Source organism: Ceratotherium simum, chromosome 9 (genome assembly GCF_057802395.1).
Source record: "Ceratotherium simum simum isolate JZ-2026a chromosome 9, ASM5780239v1, whole genome shotgun sequence".
NCBI lineage: Eukaryota > Metazoa > Chordata > Mammalia > Perissodactyla > Rhinocerotidae > Ceratotherium > Ceratotherium simum.
The window spans coordinates 12,846,193-12,864,332 of NC_141908.1; the positions used below are offsets into that span (position 1 = coordinate 12,846,193).

Sequence of the window (18,140 nt, forward strand, 5' to 3'; positions counted from 1 at the left end):
AATTTTTGCATTTCGGGAGGGGAATTTCTAGCACACCAAAGCTTTGATAGAGTAGAGCTCAACCATGGCTGCACATGAGAATTAGTTGGAGAGCTTTAACAAACTATTGGAGCCTGTAGTCCTCATCCTCAGATACTCTAATTAAATTGGTCCTGGAGGGGTCTGGGGAAATAGCAGTTTTTTAAAAGCTGTCCAGGTAATTTTAAATTATAGCTATTATTGAAAACCTTTGCCTAAATATGAAGGATGACATCCTCAATGGATTCTGGCTTCCTATGGCCACCAGGGAGATTTGCAGCAATGGATGCCTCAGTCCCTTCCTAAAGGAAGGCATATGGCTGTCTTTCTACTACATCTCTGTGTGGGGCCCAAGGAAGTCTCAGAGAAATGGGACGACCAGCAGTTGACCAAGGGGCTGAGGAAACTACGTGGGACAGAACATTTTCAGTCAATCTAGTCCAGTTTAGTCTTAGGATGTTTAGTTTCATCTAAATCTCTTCAACTAGAGATTAAATTAGAAGTTGCAAGCTGGCAGTACATGGGTCAGTCCCAGCCCACTCTTGTTGTCACAAATGGGAGGATTTTCTTCTTTTTTATGGCTGAATAATATTCCACATATTCTTTATCCATTCATCCATTAGTGGACACTTAAGTTGTTCCCATATCTTGGCTATTGTGAATAATACTACAATAAATTTGGGAGTGCAGATATCTCTTTGAAACAGTGATTTCATCTTCTTTGAGTATATACCCAGAAGTAGAACTGCTGGATCATATGGTAGGTCAGTGTTTAATTTTTGGAGGAATTTTCATACTGTTTTCCATAGTAGCTGTACCAATTTACCTTCCCATCGATTTGCACCAGGGTTCCTTGGTGCATTCCTGTCTTTTTGATAATAGCCACTCTAACAAGCATGAAATATCTCACTTTGGTTTTGATTTAGATTTCTCTGATAGTAAGTAATGTTGAGCACCATTTTACGGACTTGTTGGCCCTTTGTACTGTTCTTTGGAAAGATTTCTGCTCAAGTCCGGTGCCTACTTTTTGATCAGACTGTTTTTTTGTTGTTGTTGTTATTGAGTTGTATAAGTTGCTTATATATTTTGGATATTAAACCCTTATCAGCTATGGTTGCAAATATTTTCTCCCATTCCATAGATTGCCTTTTCATTTGGTTGGTTGTTTCTTTGGCTGTGCAGAAGACCTCTAGTTTGATGTAGTCTCATTTATTGATTTCTGCTTTTCTTGCTTGTGCTTTTGGTGTCATAGACAAAAAATTATTGCCCAAAACCTATGACAAGAGTTTTTTTCCTATGTTTTCTACTAGGAGTTTTACACTTTCAGGTCTTACATTTATGTCCTTAATCCATTTTGAGTTAATTTTTGTGAGTGGTGTAATATAGGGGTCCTGTTTCATTCTTTTGCTTGTGGATATCCACTTTTCCCAATGCCATTTATTGAAGAGACTATCTTTTCCTCATTGAGTATTACTGGCTCCTTTGTTAAATATTAGTTGATCATATACATTAGAGTTTGTTTCTAGGCTCTCAATTTCTGTTCCATTGGTCTATGTGTCTGTTTTTGTGCTAGTACCATATTGTTTTGATTACTATAGATTTGTAATATAGTTTGAAATCAGAAAGTGTAACGTCTCCAGCTTTGTTATTTCTCAAGATTGCTTTGGCTATTCGTAGTCTTTTGTGGTTCCACAGGAATTTTAGGATTGTTTTATATCTGTGGAAAATGCCATTGGAATTTTGAAAGGGATTGCATTGAATCCATAGATGGCTTTGCATAGTATGGACATTTTAACTATATTAACTATTCCAATTTATGACACGGAATATTTTTCCATTTATTTGTGTCTTCTTCAATTTCTTTCCTCAATGCCTTATAATTTGCAGTATACAGATATTTCACTCCATTGGTTAAATTTATTCCTAAACATTTTATTGTTTTTAATGCTGTTGCAACTGGGATTGTTTTTTTTTCTTTTTCATATTGTTCATTTTAGTGTATAGAAATGCAACTGATTTTTGTATGTTCATTTTGTATGCTGAAAGTTTACTGAATTTGTTTATTAGGTCTAACAGATTTTGGTGGAGATTTTAGGATTTTCTATATACAAGATCATGTCATCAGCAAACAGAGATGATTTTACATCTTCCTTTCCTATTTGGATTCCTCTTATTTATTTTTCTTGCCTAATTGCTCTGGCTAAGACATCCAGTACTATGTTGAATAGGAGGGGTGGGGGTGGGCACCCATGTCTTGTACCTGTTCTTAAAAGGAAAGCTTTCAACCTTTCCCTGTTGAGTATGATGTTAGCTGTGGGTTTGTCATATATGGCCTTTATTATGTTGAAGTACGATCCCTCTGTACTCAATTTGTTGAGAGGTTTTTATCATGAAAGGATGCTGAATTTTTTCAAATGCTTTTTCTGCATCTATTGAGATGATCATATAAATTTTGTCTTTTATTCTATTAATGTGGTGTATCACACGTATTTATTTGCATATGTTGAACCATCCTTGCATCCAAGGGATAAATACCAGTAGATCACGGTGTATGATCTTTTTAATGTGCTGCTGAATTCAGTTTTCTTGTATTTGGTTGAGAATTTTTGCATCTATGTTCATCAGGGATATTGGCCTGTAGTTTTCTTTTCTTATTAGTATCTTTATCTGGCTTTAGCATAAGGGTAATGCTGGCCTCATAAATGAGTTTGGGAGTGTTCCCTCCTCTTCAGTTTTCTGGAAGAGTTTGAGAAGAATTGGCATCAATTCTTCTTTAAATATTTGGTGGTGGTCAGTGCCACTGGTGTGCACACACTTGGCTGGGGGGGGGCAGCTACAGGTGCCTGTGTGGTGGCAGGGGCTGGTTGCAAACACACACATAGTGGTGGGGGCCAGGGCAGGTAGCAAGGGCTGGGGCCAACTGCAGGAGCACTGACAGCTGCAGGGGCCCTGGCTGTTGGCATGAACTACTGTGGCTGCTGGGTCTTGCCACAGGTGCACAGCAGTGGAGGCTTGTGACGGGTGCCAGGCCAGCAGCAAGCAAGTGTGCAGCCAGAGTGGTTACACCTGAGTGTGTGCACAATGTTGGGCTTCAGTTGTGGGAGTCTAGGCTGGCAACTTGCACTCACACGGCCGCAGAGGCCTGGGATGGCTGCCAGTGTGGTTCCTGGGCTCTGGCAGGGATGGAGGTGGGAGGGAGCGAAGAGGGACTCAGGTAGCTGGTTAGTGATCACGAATACCTGTGGGGCAAAAGCTGGTGAAATCTGCAGGGGGTCCGCGGTGGCTGTCCTGGCCGTTGGTTTCTTTAGTGGTGAAAGCCGCTGGGTTTATCTGTAGAACAGGTGACTGGGAACCGCGATTGCTCCTGCTGCGTGGCTGCTACTGTTAGCTGTTGCTTTTAGTCCTTGTTCCTAGCTGTCTCCATACATCTCAGCTTTGCTGGTCTCTGGGTGGGGTTAAACCTAGATTCTCAGAGGTGTCATTATTTGCCTCATGACTGTTTCTATGGAAGATGGTCTGGTGTAGCCCCATGTTCCACTGAGATATTAAAGTTATTATGGTGGCTTATAGCAGTTGTTTCTCTATTTTTACTAAAGAGAAATTTTTGTTTCCTCACTATAAACTGCATTTATAGAAGCAGCATGCCCAACCCAGCTACCATGTTTAATTGAACACCTACTATGTATTAAGCACTACAGAAAACATCTTATATATGTGGTTTTATTTAATCCACATAACAACCTATTTAATCCACATATTTTAAAGATGAAACAGAGTCTCCAAGAGGTTGAGAGAATTGTAAGAATTGCAAAAAGTCGTACAGTTACTAGACAATATGTCTCCAAGCAAAAAGTCATACAGTTTCTAGACAATATGTCTCCAAGCAGATATCCAACTAGTGGTCAGTCAGTCAGTAGCTTGCCGTCATCATTAAATAGAACAAAATACCTTAAATTTATTATTATTTAAAATTTTGAAAGCAGTATGTTTATTGTTGAACTTGTAGTAAATTCAACAAAATCAAAGAAGAAAAGAAAATAACTCTACCTCCCAGAGATAGTGTATCATTTTGGTGTGCTTTCTGTACCATTTTGGTGTATTTTGGAGTATGTGTGTGTGTGTGTGTGTATGTAATGTATAAAGTACACTTCTTTCAAATGTATTTAAAAATTGAAAAAATTCTTAAATGCTGGCGGTGTCATGTTAAGCTTCTGTTTAAAAGGAAATTAATGAATTGGAGATTAATTCACCAACTGTTTACTGAATATTTACTGTGTACTGTATGCTAGGCACTGAAGTTTCATAGATAAAAATAACCCTCAGGGAATCTGGGAGGGGTGTTTGTGTGTGTGTGTGTGTGTGTGTGTGTGTGAAATAGACAAGTAAATGCAAAATTATAATGCAGTGTGATAAATTCTTTGATAGGGATAAGCCCCAGAAGCTTTGGAAATCATTGGAGAGACTGTTCACTTGGCCAAGGCAGAGAGAGTGCGGGTATATCTTCATTTCCTGGAGCAGGTGACATACAAACAGAGTATTGCAGCAAGAGTTGAAGATGCGGAGGTGAACAGGTAGGGGAGGGCATCCCACGGAAAAGGACAGCATGGGCAAAGCCTCAGACATCTAAGATTATTTCTGAATGCAGTCCTCTCATCTCCATTTGGTCCAGGAGAAATAGTACACTGAATGTGTTTTCCTTTATGCCAATAGAGACAGCAAGTTATGGACCCACCAGAATAATGACTTTCTCTTCTATCCGTCCCACCGGGTAACTTAGAATTCTAGGCTCACTCTTCTGGGAGAAAGTTACAGGACTTTTGCTGTATCTACTGGGAAATATATTTTTTATCCACTGCAGAAAATCTGTTTAATCATTTGCACATAATAGACCATATGCTGGCACAGGGCTGGAGGCGACATGATAAAGGCAGAGAAAATCACTTGCCACAGGTTTGGGTGATGAATGTATCAGGCAGGTCTTTGCCCTGGGAATGAATATAGATTCAAGTATGCTCAGGTAGGGTGAAGTCTTCCCCATCACGAGTGCCACGGCAGTTATTACAGAGGTTGTGTAGAGAAGCATACATCTTGCTTAATGAAACATTTAAAAGGGCAAAGTCCCCGCTCTAGTTCCCTCTAAAGTAGAGTTAGGGAAAGAACCAAAGTTATCTTTAACAGACCAGATCACTTAAAAAAATCATGAAGTCATAACAAATCTCTGTGGTATATGAAAATTTCGTGTTTTCACAGACAGTAATACTCTTTTCTACTTTTGCTCCTGCCTCATTGTGCACTGCACCTAGAAGGCATCTAGTTAAAAATGCATGTGAGGAAGAGTAATTAATGATTGCAGTAGCTAACCTTGCAGGGCAACTTGCTGTGTGTTTTTGCATATTTATCATTTCTTTCTTCCAGCAACCCCAAGGGGCAGAGTGATACAGCTGAGAAGGTTTGGGGAGGGTAAGAGCTCATCCAAGAACACAGCCAGTTAGTGGCAGAGCAGGGAGTCACACTCACTCTGTCTGACTTCAGACTCCAAATTCTTTTCTTTGTACTACTTTGTCTGCTAAGCTATGTGGATCTAGGGTGCAACTGTTGGCCTAATTGATATTCTGAATAGGGAGTCATGAGAGTGTGCTGGAGTGCTCCACCTGTGTATAGACGTATAGAACTCAGCATCTGAGGCATAGGGAGAAGGGACGGTGTGCCTCACTGCCAAGCATGGACGTGGACTACGGATCCCACCCTTCTCACCTCATCCAGGACACCGCTCCACCAGTTGTCCTTGCTCCCTTCCTGTGTCACCTCTTGTCCTTTTCTACTGCATCATTTCCATCATCATCCAAAACACTGCAAGATTAAAATTAACGTTCTCTGAAGCCCTCCAGCCAACACCCCATTTTGTTCCTTCCTTGATGGCCAAACTCAAGAGCTGTCTATGGCCACTTCCTTTACTCTTTTGTCTTGAACCTACTTTAATCAGGTTTTTGCTATCACCTCTCAACAAGGACATTCTTGTCAAGCTCACCCATGGTCTGGGTGTCAGCAAATCCAGTGATCATTTCTCAGTCCTCCTGTTCCCCAGCTTATTAGCAGGATGTGACCCAGTTTCCCTCTCAAAAACACCTTTTTTTTTTTTTTTTTACCCAGGCTCTAGGACCCTCCTCCCACTCTATTCTGCTACCCTTGGCCAATCCTTAGCCTCCTTTGCTGCTCCATCCTTGTATCAGTTAGAGGTTATGCTTGGCTGCTGATAATAAAGTTCACAAATACAGTGGCTTAAAAGAGGTAGGAATTTCTCTTTCTCAGGGAACAGGAGTCCCACAGGTAGATAGTCCAGGGCTGGTAAGGTGGCTTCATGTATCATCAATGTCCCAGCCTCCTTCTACTGGCTCCGCTTTCTCCAGTACATGGCTTTTGGGCTTCTACTCTCCACGTCTTCTCATGGGATTACAATGGCTGTTGCAGTTCTGATCATCATAACCACCTCTAGGCAGAAAGGAAGGGAAAGGTTGTAATTAGTATTTTGGTGGTGAACATGATGTAATCTATGCAGAAATAGAAGTACAATGATGTACACCTGAAATTTTTACAATGTTATAAACCAATGTTACTGCAATAAACAAAAAATTAAAAAAAAAAAAAAGAAGGGAAAGGGAAGTGCAAAAGGGTGCTCTTTCAAGCTGAGTCAACCTCCTTTGCAAGGTGACCTAAAATTCCCACTGAATGACTTTCATTCATAAGTCATACACTGTACCTTTCTACAAGGGGATCTGGGAAATGTAGTTTTTTTTTAAAACTTGGAACATTGCTGCTTTTCAATAGTATCAAGGTTATTTTACTAGGAATAAGGGTAAAATGGTATTGGAAAGGCAACTACTAGTCTCTGCCACATTCATCATTACTATAACCTCTAAAATTCAGTTTTCTCTCTCTCTAAACTCTTCTCTACCTGTCCTAGCTCCCTAGGCTTTCTCATCCACCAGATATGCAGTCCTGACTCCCCATTCTCTCTCTCCAGTCCTGCTCTTTCTTCTGAACTCCAAAATTGAATATTAGATTATCTGCTTTATGTCTCCACCTACATGTCTAATAACTATCTCAAATGTAACACATCTAAAACTGAACATGTGATTCTCATCTTCAAATTGCTTTCCCATGGGAGTAAATGACAGCTCTATATCTATCGCATTCTCAGACCAAGAAAGAAGCTCATAGTTTTCTTTCTCTCACCTGGAATATAGAGTTAGCATTATTTAGGAAGTATATCCACAATCCATCGACTGTTCACTCCTTCAACACCTATTTCCACTGTTTCATTTGTTGTTATCTCCCACGTGGATTTTTGTGATAGCCTCTAACTGGTCTTCCTGTTTCCCCCTCGTCCACCTAGTCTAGTCTCCACTTAATAGCCAGTGATCCTTCTAGAAGTTAAGGGGGATCACGTTTTTCCTCTGTTCAAAGCCCTCCAATTTCTTCCTATCAGAGTGGGTTCTAAGTCCTTGACCCTGAGCCTTCAACGCCCTTTATTATCAGGCTTCCCTCTCACCCTTCTTCACTCAGCTCCAGGTGTTCTGGCCATCTTACTGTTCCTTGAACATACTGGGCATATTACAGCTTTAGGGTCTTAGAACCATGTCTTTCCTTTTCCCAACACATCATTATCCCAAATATCTTCATGCAGTTATTGTTTCAGTGTCATATTTTAGGGAGGCCTTCTCTGACCACCTTGTAGGAAACTGCACTGTGTCTTCTCAACATGTTCTTATTTTTCTTCTGCTTAATTTTCTTCGTAGTACTTATTGGCACCTGGCATACTCTTTATTTATTTGTTTATTATCTCTTCCTCCCTCCTCTCAATGATGTAAGCTTCGTGAGAATGGTGAACATGTCTGCTTTGTTTCCTACTGTATCTTCAGCTCCCAGAACAGCGCATGGCACAGGGTAAATATTCAGTAAATGCTTACAGAATTAATGAATGAATGACCATCTTGACAACGGCATTTTGAAAGTGTAAGGGTTTAACTCCCCTACAGACAAGTGGGCTGTCAATCTGTTCTATCTTTAACATAGAATTCTTCACCAATTCTTGGAGTTGTAGCTTTCAGCCAAACAGGACAGCAGAGCCAGTTGGCTTCAACAGAGCTGTTGAGTTGAGTTTTTGCTCTGCATTTACCTTAACTGATGGTTTGGTTCAAGTTATGTTTTGTGGGAAATTCATTCCCTTTCAGAATTTCTTCTGTCAACAGAGGAAAGACAATCATTTCTTCTTGGCTTGATTTCCAACTCAATCTTTTTTGTCTTGGAGAACACAATTGGAACCATACAACAGTTCCAAATTTCATCTTGGTGAAATCAAATGTTGCACTTATATTTTTAACCATCCTTTCCCTACTGTATCCTGTTCTCCTTATTTTCTCAGCTGCATTATGAAAGATTGATTTGCTTTGTTTTGCAGTTAGGTTCTTAAGTCTATGACTTTGGAGTTCTGGTTATGGAATGTTTTATTTCCTCATGGTGTGTGTGTTGTGTGTCTTAAATTCACATACATGAAATAGCTAGAACAGGGACTTTTGTATTTGGATATAAAATACTTGGAATAAAAAAAATCAGATGTAGTTCAAAACATATGATTTACGTTTTCCTCCTGGTTCTGGCTCTAATGGGTTATATGACTGAATCTAAAACCCTTGCCCTTTCTGAGCCTTATAATAAATGACACACAAGAAAGCTTTCAGTAGTTAGATCACTTAATTCATTTAAAAAGGACACTTTACAGACAAGAGGAAATTGATCATCTAAACTGTTTTTTTAATTGTATAAAATTAGTAGAGTAAAATTTTGATTATGTGAAAAGAAATTTTATTTCTATTTGCCACTTTTACGGGAAGACTCAAATGACCTCCTTACCCCAACAAAAATAATTCCTGTTTACTTATTCATTTCTCTAACGATCAAACATACCACATTCCCTGTTCATAATGAAACTACTAACAAAAATTTGCAATTATAAGATCTAGAGTTGGAAAAGATTGGCATTGTTTAGGATTAGATTCAGCTGTGATAGAGACCCAGAACAATAGCTTCAACAAGGCAGAGGTTTGTTTCTCTCTCACATGTTGTTCCCAAGATGTTCCCAGCGTGGACAGCTTTGGCATCTGTGCTCTCAGGCACCCAGGTTCCTCCTCTGGTACTGCTCCACCAGCTCTAGGATGTTGTGCTTATTGTGCAGTCCAGTATTTCTTGTCACCACCTCTGCATTCCAGCTCTCAAAGAAGAGTCATGGGGCCAAGAAGGGCACGACCAATTCCTTTATAAATGTGACCGGAACTTGTACCTATTGCTTCTACTCACATCTCATTGGTAATTAGTCATATGTCTAAGTCACATGGCCATGCCTCGCTGCAAGGGAATATGAGAAACATACCACGTATGTCACGTGCCTAGCTGAAAACTGGAGCTCTAATACCATGAAAAAAATGAGGGACAGCTAGTAGTTTCTGCTATAGATAGTGACCCTCTAATTTTATGTATTAATGAACTAAGGCCAGTAGATGTAAAATACATAGTGCCAGGCTTTATAGCTCAATCATGGTGGAACTAGGTGTAGAGCCTAGGTCACAGTGGTATGACAGGGAGAGTGTGTGTTTGGAGTCAGACAGACCTGAGTTAGAATCTTAGTTTTGCAAATTACTGACTGTGTGATTTTTGGGGAAATTTATGAACCTTTCTAAGCTCTGAATTTTTTATTTGTAAAATGGGGATAATTTCTCTTGCAAAGATTTTCTGGGATGATAAATGAGTTAAAGCATGAAAGCACGTTTTGGGGTACTCAGCAAATCATAAGCACCAAGTAAGTGGTAGGTTCTTCCTGCCTGACCTTCCCAGCATAATTTCATACTGGATAATGCAGATAGATTTAAACATACACAGGTACTACCTGTGGAAGAACATCATGCTCAACCCAAATCTCCTTTTACTTCTCTATCTCTGTATAATTTGAGTTAATATTCAGTTATGATTTCAAAGTACTGTAAGAGATGGGCACAAAAAAAGGAAAGAGATTTTTAGGGAAAGTTTCAATTATCTAGAAAATTTAAGTTAACCAGAATCTCTCATTCCCTGAGCATTCTGGTTAATTAACTGAATATTTAGAATTATTTCAATAACACATTAGATCTTGCCCATAGGCTTTGTATTAATGGCTTTTGTCATTTTCATTTTTATTTTCTTTTCTGTGATGTTTTCATCTCCAAATCCTAATTTCAACATCTGAGTTTTATTTTTCTTCTAATGATTTTGTAATTTAAGTGAATTAGTGTCCAAAGTTTGGAAAAAATTAGGTTGGCTATTTAAAATATCTGAGAGAGTAGGAAAATGTTGTTTCTATTTAGTTCAGATTCTTTTGTTGGGTTACTTAAAAAAGTTCTTTCTGAACTTTCTTTTTTTAAAGTGAAAATATCTAAAAGAACACACAGATTTGCTTGAGAGAAATCCCTCCAGTCTGAGAAGAAATCACTCAAATCCAAACCATATGTGATATGTAAAGTAGCATTTTGAATATTCATATTATGATGTGAAAATCAGATCCTCGGAACGGTAAGTCTCACAGAATGAATTGAAATGAAGATGGCAATATGAATGTCACTTCTCTCATGCACAATATTGCAGTTCTAGCCAGCATCTTTTTTCCCCTTGATCGTATCACTGGAGAGCAATCATGTTCACAGACGTGGCAAACATGCCCTCATTCTAATTATATAAGGCACTTTGGAAGGAAAACAAATTTGAGCTCAACATCTTTCTGAATGAATTCTAATTCTGGTAATGTGACACTATTATTCTTGTCCATTCCTCTTTCTTAGCTTATTTTTGCAACATCAGCATTTCACTTTGTTTCTACTAATTTTTGAGTCCTAGTTGAAATCGCCTTAGAAATGCATTGGATATTTGTTTGCAGCCTGCAAATTCATACTACTTTTTTTATGCTCCTGTTGTTATGTCAAATACTTCTTTCTCTAGTTTCATTCTTCTTGTTACTATCCCTGTCAACAGATTTGTCTTGGAACAATTTAAATGATCTTCAATTTCTTTTAGTAGTGGGAAGAAAATATTGGACAGCTTTACAGGAAGTATCTTACCTCACCTTTAGAATGCATTTCACATCCTTATTTTGGCACACCTGGCCAGTCCATTTTAGTATTATTCATCTCCATTTATGCTGTTAGTGAATTTCCAATTGCAAATTATCCACAGAACATGTATCAGAATACTTTTTATAGCTGTATGAATTGATTCATATACCTGTAATATTCAATCAGCCTTTGGCTTGTGTCAACAAGTTGTCCCATGTAAGGATTCTTTTCTCCTTTGGAAGCAGTTAGCTAACAGAGAGCCCCAGAAGACTGGTGGTTAATTGTGATTCTAGAATATTCTCTGTGGAGATAGAGCTAGAGGAATCTTTCACCACCTTCAAGGGTTACACTTGAGTAAGAGAATTAGAAGATGGAGAACATAGGGATTTTAAGAGGAAAATCTTCAGAAATATTTTAATGTTCATAGAATGAAAGAATGGATTCAGCAGACAAAATTAAGAGACTATCAATGATCTTGTTATTATTATCTGGCTAGAGACTAACTGCCAGTTCCAAAGAGAAACTAAGAGCAGCTTCCTTTTCCCTACACCTGTGCCACTCAAAATGTGTCCATGGACCATTGTGTGACCTCTTCATTCACATGAGACAGTATAGAAATTGAGAGTGCTTAGAAACTGTCACTGTGATCTGATGTGTTGTGACATCCAAGTGCATGACCAGTGGACTTGTCTTATTGAATAGGATATACACTATTTTGGATGTTGAGTTCATGTGGTGTCGTGTGTTTGGTCCTGTTTAGTAAGACTATGTATCAGTCCAAGGTGAATTTGCAACAAAAAAATGAAAATTTGATCCATATCTACAGATAGTATGAGAAGCACTGCTCTAAACAAGTGAGAACATTACTGAGTAAACAAAAGAAAGCTTTAACGTTACTTTCCACCTCTCTAGAGGGGAAGAAGGGAAGAAAACGGGGGCCCCTGGTCCAGGGAAGGGCAAAGGTTATAGATCTCACAAATCTAGCCAGTGTATGGCAAATCCTGATGATGGAGGAAAATGGGTTGGCATCATCTGGGCCTCCATGAGACCTTGAGTTGCTTTCGGTCAGTCAGCCCCAGTCAGTCAGACAACAGTAGTTTTGGCTGGAGAATCTAGCAGGTGTGACTGTAGCTGCAGAGGCTGGAGCATGCATCTTGTCATGTAAGGCTGGTCGAGGAGCATCATGGGAAGAACTTCCTGGAGCATTCCTGAGGGAGCTTCACTTTCTTGTAGCAACCTGAGTGTGGTCATGGCTCTCACCGAGAGCAGCAGACAGGCACTGAGGCAGCCTAGGCACATGTTAACTCATCACTCCTTTCAATGGATCTTGCCAAAAGCCAATCATTAATCTTACAATTAAAATATTATATTTGCAGCTGAACTCTAACTTCGACACAATAATAAATTTATCTTATAAGGCTTAAACTTAGTATCTACAGGCTTCAGTTAGGATAGAGTCTAATGACCAGAGAGAAAGTCTTGTGCAAGTGACATTATTTGATGATATACAATTAATTCCTTTTGTTTTCCCTCTTTTCATTTTATTTTATTTTCCCTATTTCATCCTAAAAAGTCTAGCAACTTTTTAGCACCTTTCTTTTTGGAAATATCATCATGAAGCTACCTAATTTTTGTTTTGGGCTAACGTATATATCCATAAAATGGATAATATTTTTCCTTATGTATGGTCTTTCCCACAAATTCCATACTCTAAGATCTTACTGTGTTCCCAGAGATTTTCAGTAACTTGAATGTTTGATAGAAAACATTTTATAACCCTTTTTCAAACACCTTAGCTGAACGTGGTTGAATAGATGTTTCTCAGAATTTTACCGTAATGTTATATGGCTTAACTTCACTCATGAAAACTATGGCTAATACTGTTAATTGGCTCTCCCTAACCCATTATTTCTCCCATTCTCCCTTGGTACTTCTCAATATGGAGGCTGGACATTGAAATATTCTTTTATGTAAGCTGTCTTTGCAGCTATGGATGGCCGTAGGACCCAATTCTGGCCATAAATTTACGTAGAATCCTTCTGAGGGCAATTCTGGGGACTCATTTGCTTTTCTGATAAAAAGGCACGTGTTGGTTAGTACAGCCTTTTGCTCTTCTCCTTCTACCGTGAGAAGGACCTGATGGCGGGGGCTGCAGCCATCATCTTACATTCATGTACTAAGAGAAAAAGAAACCCCTATTTGTTGAAATCATTGTGGTTCAATGTCTGTTACTTGCAGGTGACTGGCTTCCTAACTGATACAGAAAGCGTATCCTTTGAATAACATATTTACAAATTTCCATAGTGCTTTTCTGAAGTTTTTCTCCAGAGTGCATTTGAACATGGTAGAACATGTGGACCTGGCTCTGTTAGGTGCTGACGTGTATTTTAACTCCAGCCAATCTAAAAAGTGTAGGACTGAAACTGTATGGTTCAAGTTTAATTTTTTTGGATTCTTCTAAGGCTATAATATAAAAATTTCTACTCCAGCACTACTATCCATTTTACCCTCCTCAATTTTATTTTTAGGGTTTTCATTCTCTCTCTCTTTCTTGTTTTCCAAGCTTGAGATATCTGAGATTTGAGTGGAACTGCATTAAAATTACTAGTGTCATTGTAGAAATATACACAAAAGTAAGCCATTTATATTAGAATTTTATGTAAAGGGTATTTATATTTGGCAAGAATTGTTATACTTTTCAGAAGTGCTTGTTCCCATATGAGGAATAACGATTCAGAGAAGGCATTTGAAGCATAGCACTCTTCTTGAAGTTGCTCAAAGCAACAGGGGGGAAAATAAGACAGAAAGTGACAAAGCTATTCTGTGAACTTGTTTGGTTCAATCAACACATTAAGGTGGCTCAGTGACCCTCCCTAAATCACCCTGTGCAGATATCCAGGCTGCCCTCATCTCTGCTCCCACGGTTCTCTGTGTGTCTGCCCACTATAGCACTTGCCACACTATGCTGTAATTTGTTTGTTCACATGTAGTCTTTCCTACTAGGCTGTGAGGCCCTTTGTGGGGGGGAGCAACTCTGTCCCTGCATCTGCAGTGCCAGTGGCGAGACTGGCATTTCCTGGGATCTCAAAAAAGATTTATGGATAGATGGAAAGAATGAAAGAACCACGTAAAAATATTAAAAACAAAAAATGCTTATCTGGAGTAGGTTAGGCCCCAGGCAATCAGGGAATAGATCAGCTAAGTACATTTGTTTGTAAGAAACATGCACTTTCTTTTCTTTGACTCCCCCCAGGGAGAGGAGAGGATCGAATTCGTGGATATTCATCTTGATTTTTTTTATATAAATGAGGGTATGTAACATATGACAAAAGACTTATAGTTTGTTACAAGGATTGACATATTGGACAGCTTACCTTCCCCTTCCTTGTTTCTCTCTCTCTCCTCTTCCTCCTTGCCTCCTCCTTTCTGGGACCCTTGAGGTCTTCTACTATCTCTTGGCTATGGGACTGTCCAAGCTGAAGTGCCCTAAAGACAGCACTGCAAGACCCATAATGTTCTTTTCTCTGTTCACACCAAAATTTGCCAGATCTATCGTCTATCTCTTGATTCCTTGCTCTTTGCTGGGTTTAATGCTACAAACCACTGTGATCTAGGGTGTTAATGATTATTAATCAACAAGTCTCTCTATTTTATCATCTTTTGCATTTGAAAAATATCCTTCAATGCCTTAATGCAAAGGAAGGTGTGGTGGATACTGTGGTGCACCACCCAAGTCCCCACTTCTGCACCAAGGAACTCGTTCTCCCAGCTGCTCGGCATTGGCTGCTAATGGCTCACTGCTGCTTCCCTCTCCAAGATTCACAGGGGCTGCCTTGACCAAGTTTGTGCCCCAACCACATTCAATGACTAGTGATGCAAGAGTACAAAAGCCAGTCCTTCTTGCCACATTTGGGATCAACTCTGAAAGATCCTCCTACTTGCAGAGCTCCCTATGGTCTTGGCTGAGGTTTGTGTTACTGATGCATTGCAGTTCGACTTCTTTATGTTCAACTGGCTTCCCACGTTTCCTCAGAGGATTTGTTGCTGAGAACATTCCTCAATAATACTGTTGAATGCAAATCTTTGACCTAAGACAGTTGGTACCAGAAGTGGTTCTAGAAAGTAGTCTGTCAAATGGGATGATGGTTGGCAAGGAGAACCCCATGGTATGAAGTACATACAATTGTCAAAACTGGGATGGGATATCAGTGTAAGGGAATGTACTGGCTGGTGCAATATCTCAGATATTTGGAAGGTACAGGGGAAGTAGTGAATCTAAGAAAAACAAAACCAGATGGCTGTTGTTAGGTGCTATCCATGCGTTGGAGAAAGACAACAAAAGGCTGAAGGTGATTAATCACCAATTTAGGGCAAAGTGTGACAGTGAGAAGGCCTCCTTGGTGGCATAAAAGAGATTCTAAGTCTTTTGCAGCTGGGGAGCAGACAAAGCTGAGAATGAGGCCCAGGGAAATGGAACTCTAGATAAGGTTAAATTCTAAACCTCAGCAAGTCTTTTATGCCAAAGTCAAGACCCATGTTTGGATACAGTGGGACGTTGAGACTTGGGACAGTGACATCTGTATCAGTGCATTCAAGAAGCTTGAAACTATCCCTCTCCCTGAACCTCTGGTTTGCAGAGATGGTATACTCTTCCTTTGAAAGGCTAGTGTTCCCTCCCTTGCCTGAAGCCAATGCAGAGGCTTCTGCCCGCAAGATACTGTGTACTGACCTCATGATGAAATGCCACTCTCCCTCTTGGCCACCAGACCAATAAACATTGTCAAATCATGGCATAACTTGACGAGTGAGGTGCCAGGTCTGCTGAGACAAAAAAAAGGGACGCTATGCCAAAGGCACTGCGGAACCTAGCCATTATATACCTGCAGAGCTGGGATAGCATTTATGGGATTGGATCCCGAGGGTGCTGAATCAAGGGGTGACAAAACATAAAGTTGGATAAGGGAGAATTGGTTAAAATGAGAGCACTCTCCTGTAATACAGGATTTAACTCTCCCACGATACAGAAAAGGACCCTGGGAGACTGTGCTAACAAGCTGATGGGATGACTTTTGGAAGCTTAGAGAAAGCAATGGGAAGTAGAAACTGCCAGAACTGCTGTGGCAGACAATAGAAGAAAGGATCAAAAGACTAGGAAAAAGAGGGCATGTTAGCATGGATATGCTATGAAAAAGAGGAAAGCTGACTGTGTTCTTTAGGAGAGTCTGCAGGACATTCCATTTACCAAGGTAATTAGGGATGCCCTGGTGAGAGTGGAACCAGCAACACCAAGATCAAGCCAGGGCTGACAGTTGGAGGTGCTGTTATAGAACCGTGATCACTGATTGCAGTGGGGATGATCAGATCCTGGAATAATAGAGGCTGGGTAGTGACACTTAATCTGAAGCAAAGTGGGTAAAATTGTAATGAGTGGTAAGGTTGGAATGGCAGCTGGGGTCACAACCTACAGAGAGTTCTAGAGATGGTTAAGGTAACCTGGTGTCCCTAGAGGCAAGAGGTGCAAGCTGAAAATGAACTAATGCTACACTTCAGCACCACTGAAGGCTGTCCCTGAAAGACAGCAGCAATGGGAAAACTTTTCAAGGCCAAAGATTTGGGTGTTACACTCAATCATCCATTTTGTTTGGAAATAGAATTGGCCCTGGGTAAGAACATAGATGAGCTCACAGGTATTGAGATGTCTTGCCTAGTTTGTCAGGGGTCTGGAATGAGAAAAACTGAAAGATTGGAAACATGAAGGCATGTGGATGGACCTATGCATGTGGACACAAAATGTGGTCTTTGTTTGCCACGTTAATGCCCATTGGTGAGCATTCACCATGGAAGAGGCACTAAATAGTCAAAGAGAGAGATAGTCTTGGCCAGTTCATATCTGCTAGTCTCTGTCATCAGCCACTCTAATGCAGCTACAATGGGCTCACAAATGAGCCCACGATGTAGGGATGGAGGCCATGCCTAAGCCCGGCAACATGGGCTTCCTCTTACCAAGGCTGATCTAACTCTGCTGCTGCCGAGGGTTCAAACTTCCCACAACAGAGATGGATCCTGAGGCCCTGCTGTAACACTGTCCCTCTAGTACAGCAGCCAGCTATTTTGTGATGTATTGATTACGTTGGAGCCCTTTCACTCTAGAAGGACAGTGATGTGTCCTGAATGGGGTCACCTATATTCTGGGTATGATTTTTTTTCCCCCTGTACCCAGTGTCTCAACCAGCACTAGTTTCAAAAGATTTACAGTGTGTGATCCATTGACAAGGGATTCTGCATAATATCGTAGATGAAGGGACCCCTCAATAAAGGAGGTGAGGCACTGGGCACATGATCCTGCAATCTTCTGGCCATATCATATAGCACACTACCCAGAAGCTGTCAGCTTGATAGAAAGATGAGATGGCCTTTGAAAGGTACAGCTGGAGCATCAGATTGGAGAATGCAATATATACTCTAAATCAACAACTCTTAGTTAGATAGATTACAAGGGTCTGAGAAAGAAGAGGCAGAAGTAGGAGTGGTGACTCATTTGGGAAGTTTGTGCTTCCTGTCTCTTCACTTTAGTCTATAAGTCTAGAGGTCTTAGTTTTGAGAGGGAGAATGCTTCCAGCAGGAGATACAGCAAGAGTCCCATTAAGTTTATGTCTATGGTTGCTACCTATCTACTTTGAGCTACTCAGGTCAAGAGGCCAGCAGGAGGAGTCACTACCTGGCAGGGATTGTTGGCCCTGATAATCAGGAGGAGGCAGGACTGCCGTTCCACAATAGGGACAGGGGAAGTAGATTGTCACTGAGATGACCCACTGGGGCATCGCTTGGTAATCTCTTGTTCAATGTGACATAAATGTATATGTGCAGAGCTTGAGAAAGGCATAGCGACTAGGGACTCAGACCTCTCAGGGATGAGTATGCCGGTCACCCTACTGTGTAAGCCACCTAGGCCAGCAAGGTGCTAACTGACGGAGATGGAAATCTAGG

The 18,140-nt window shown here is 40.3% G+C and overlaps 1 long non-coding RNA gene across 3 annotated transcripts in view; it reads left to right on the forward strand.

Annotated features, from left to right (window-relative positions):
• The first annotated feature begins 4,366 nt into the window (after positions 1-4,366).
• The window catches only part of LOC147916235 (uncharacterized), a 111,797-nt gene continuing 98,023 nt past the window's right edge, over positions 4,367-18,140 (forward strand). For all 3 annotated transcript variants that reach the window (XR_015553157.1, XR_015553156.1, XR_015553158.1), the window contains exon 1: positions 4,367-4,589. This is a non-coding gene — a long non-coding RNA (uncharacterized LOC147916235). The remainder of the gene's footprint in view (positions 4,590-18,140) is intronic.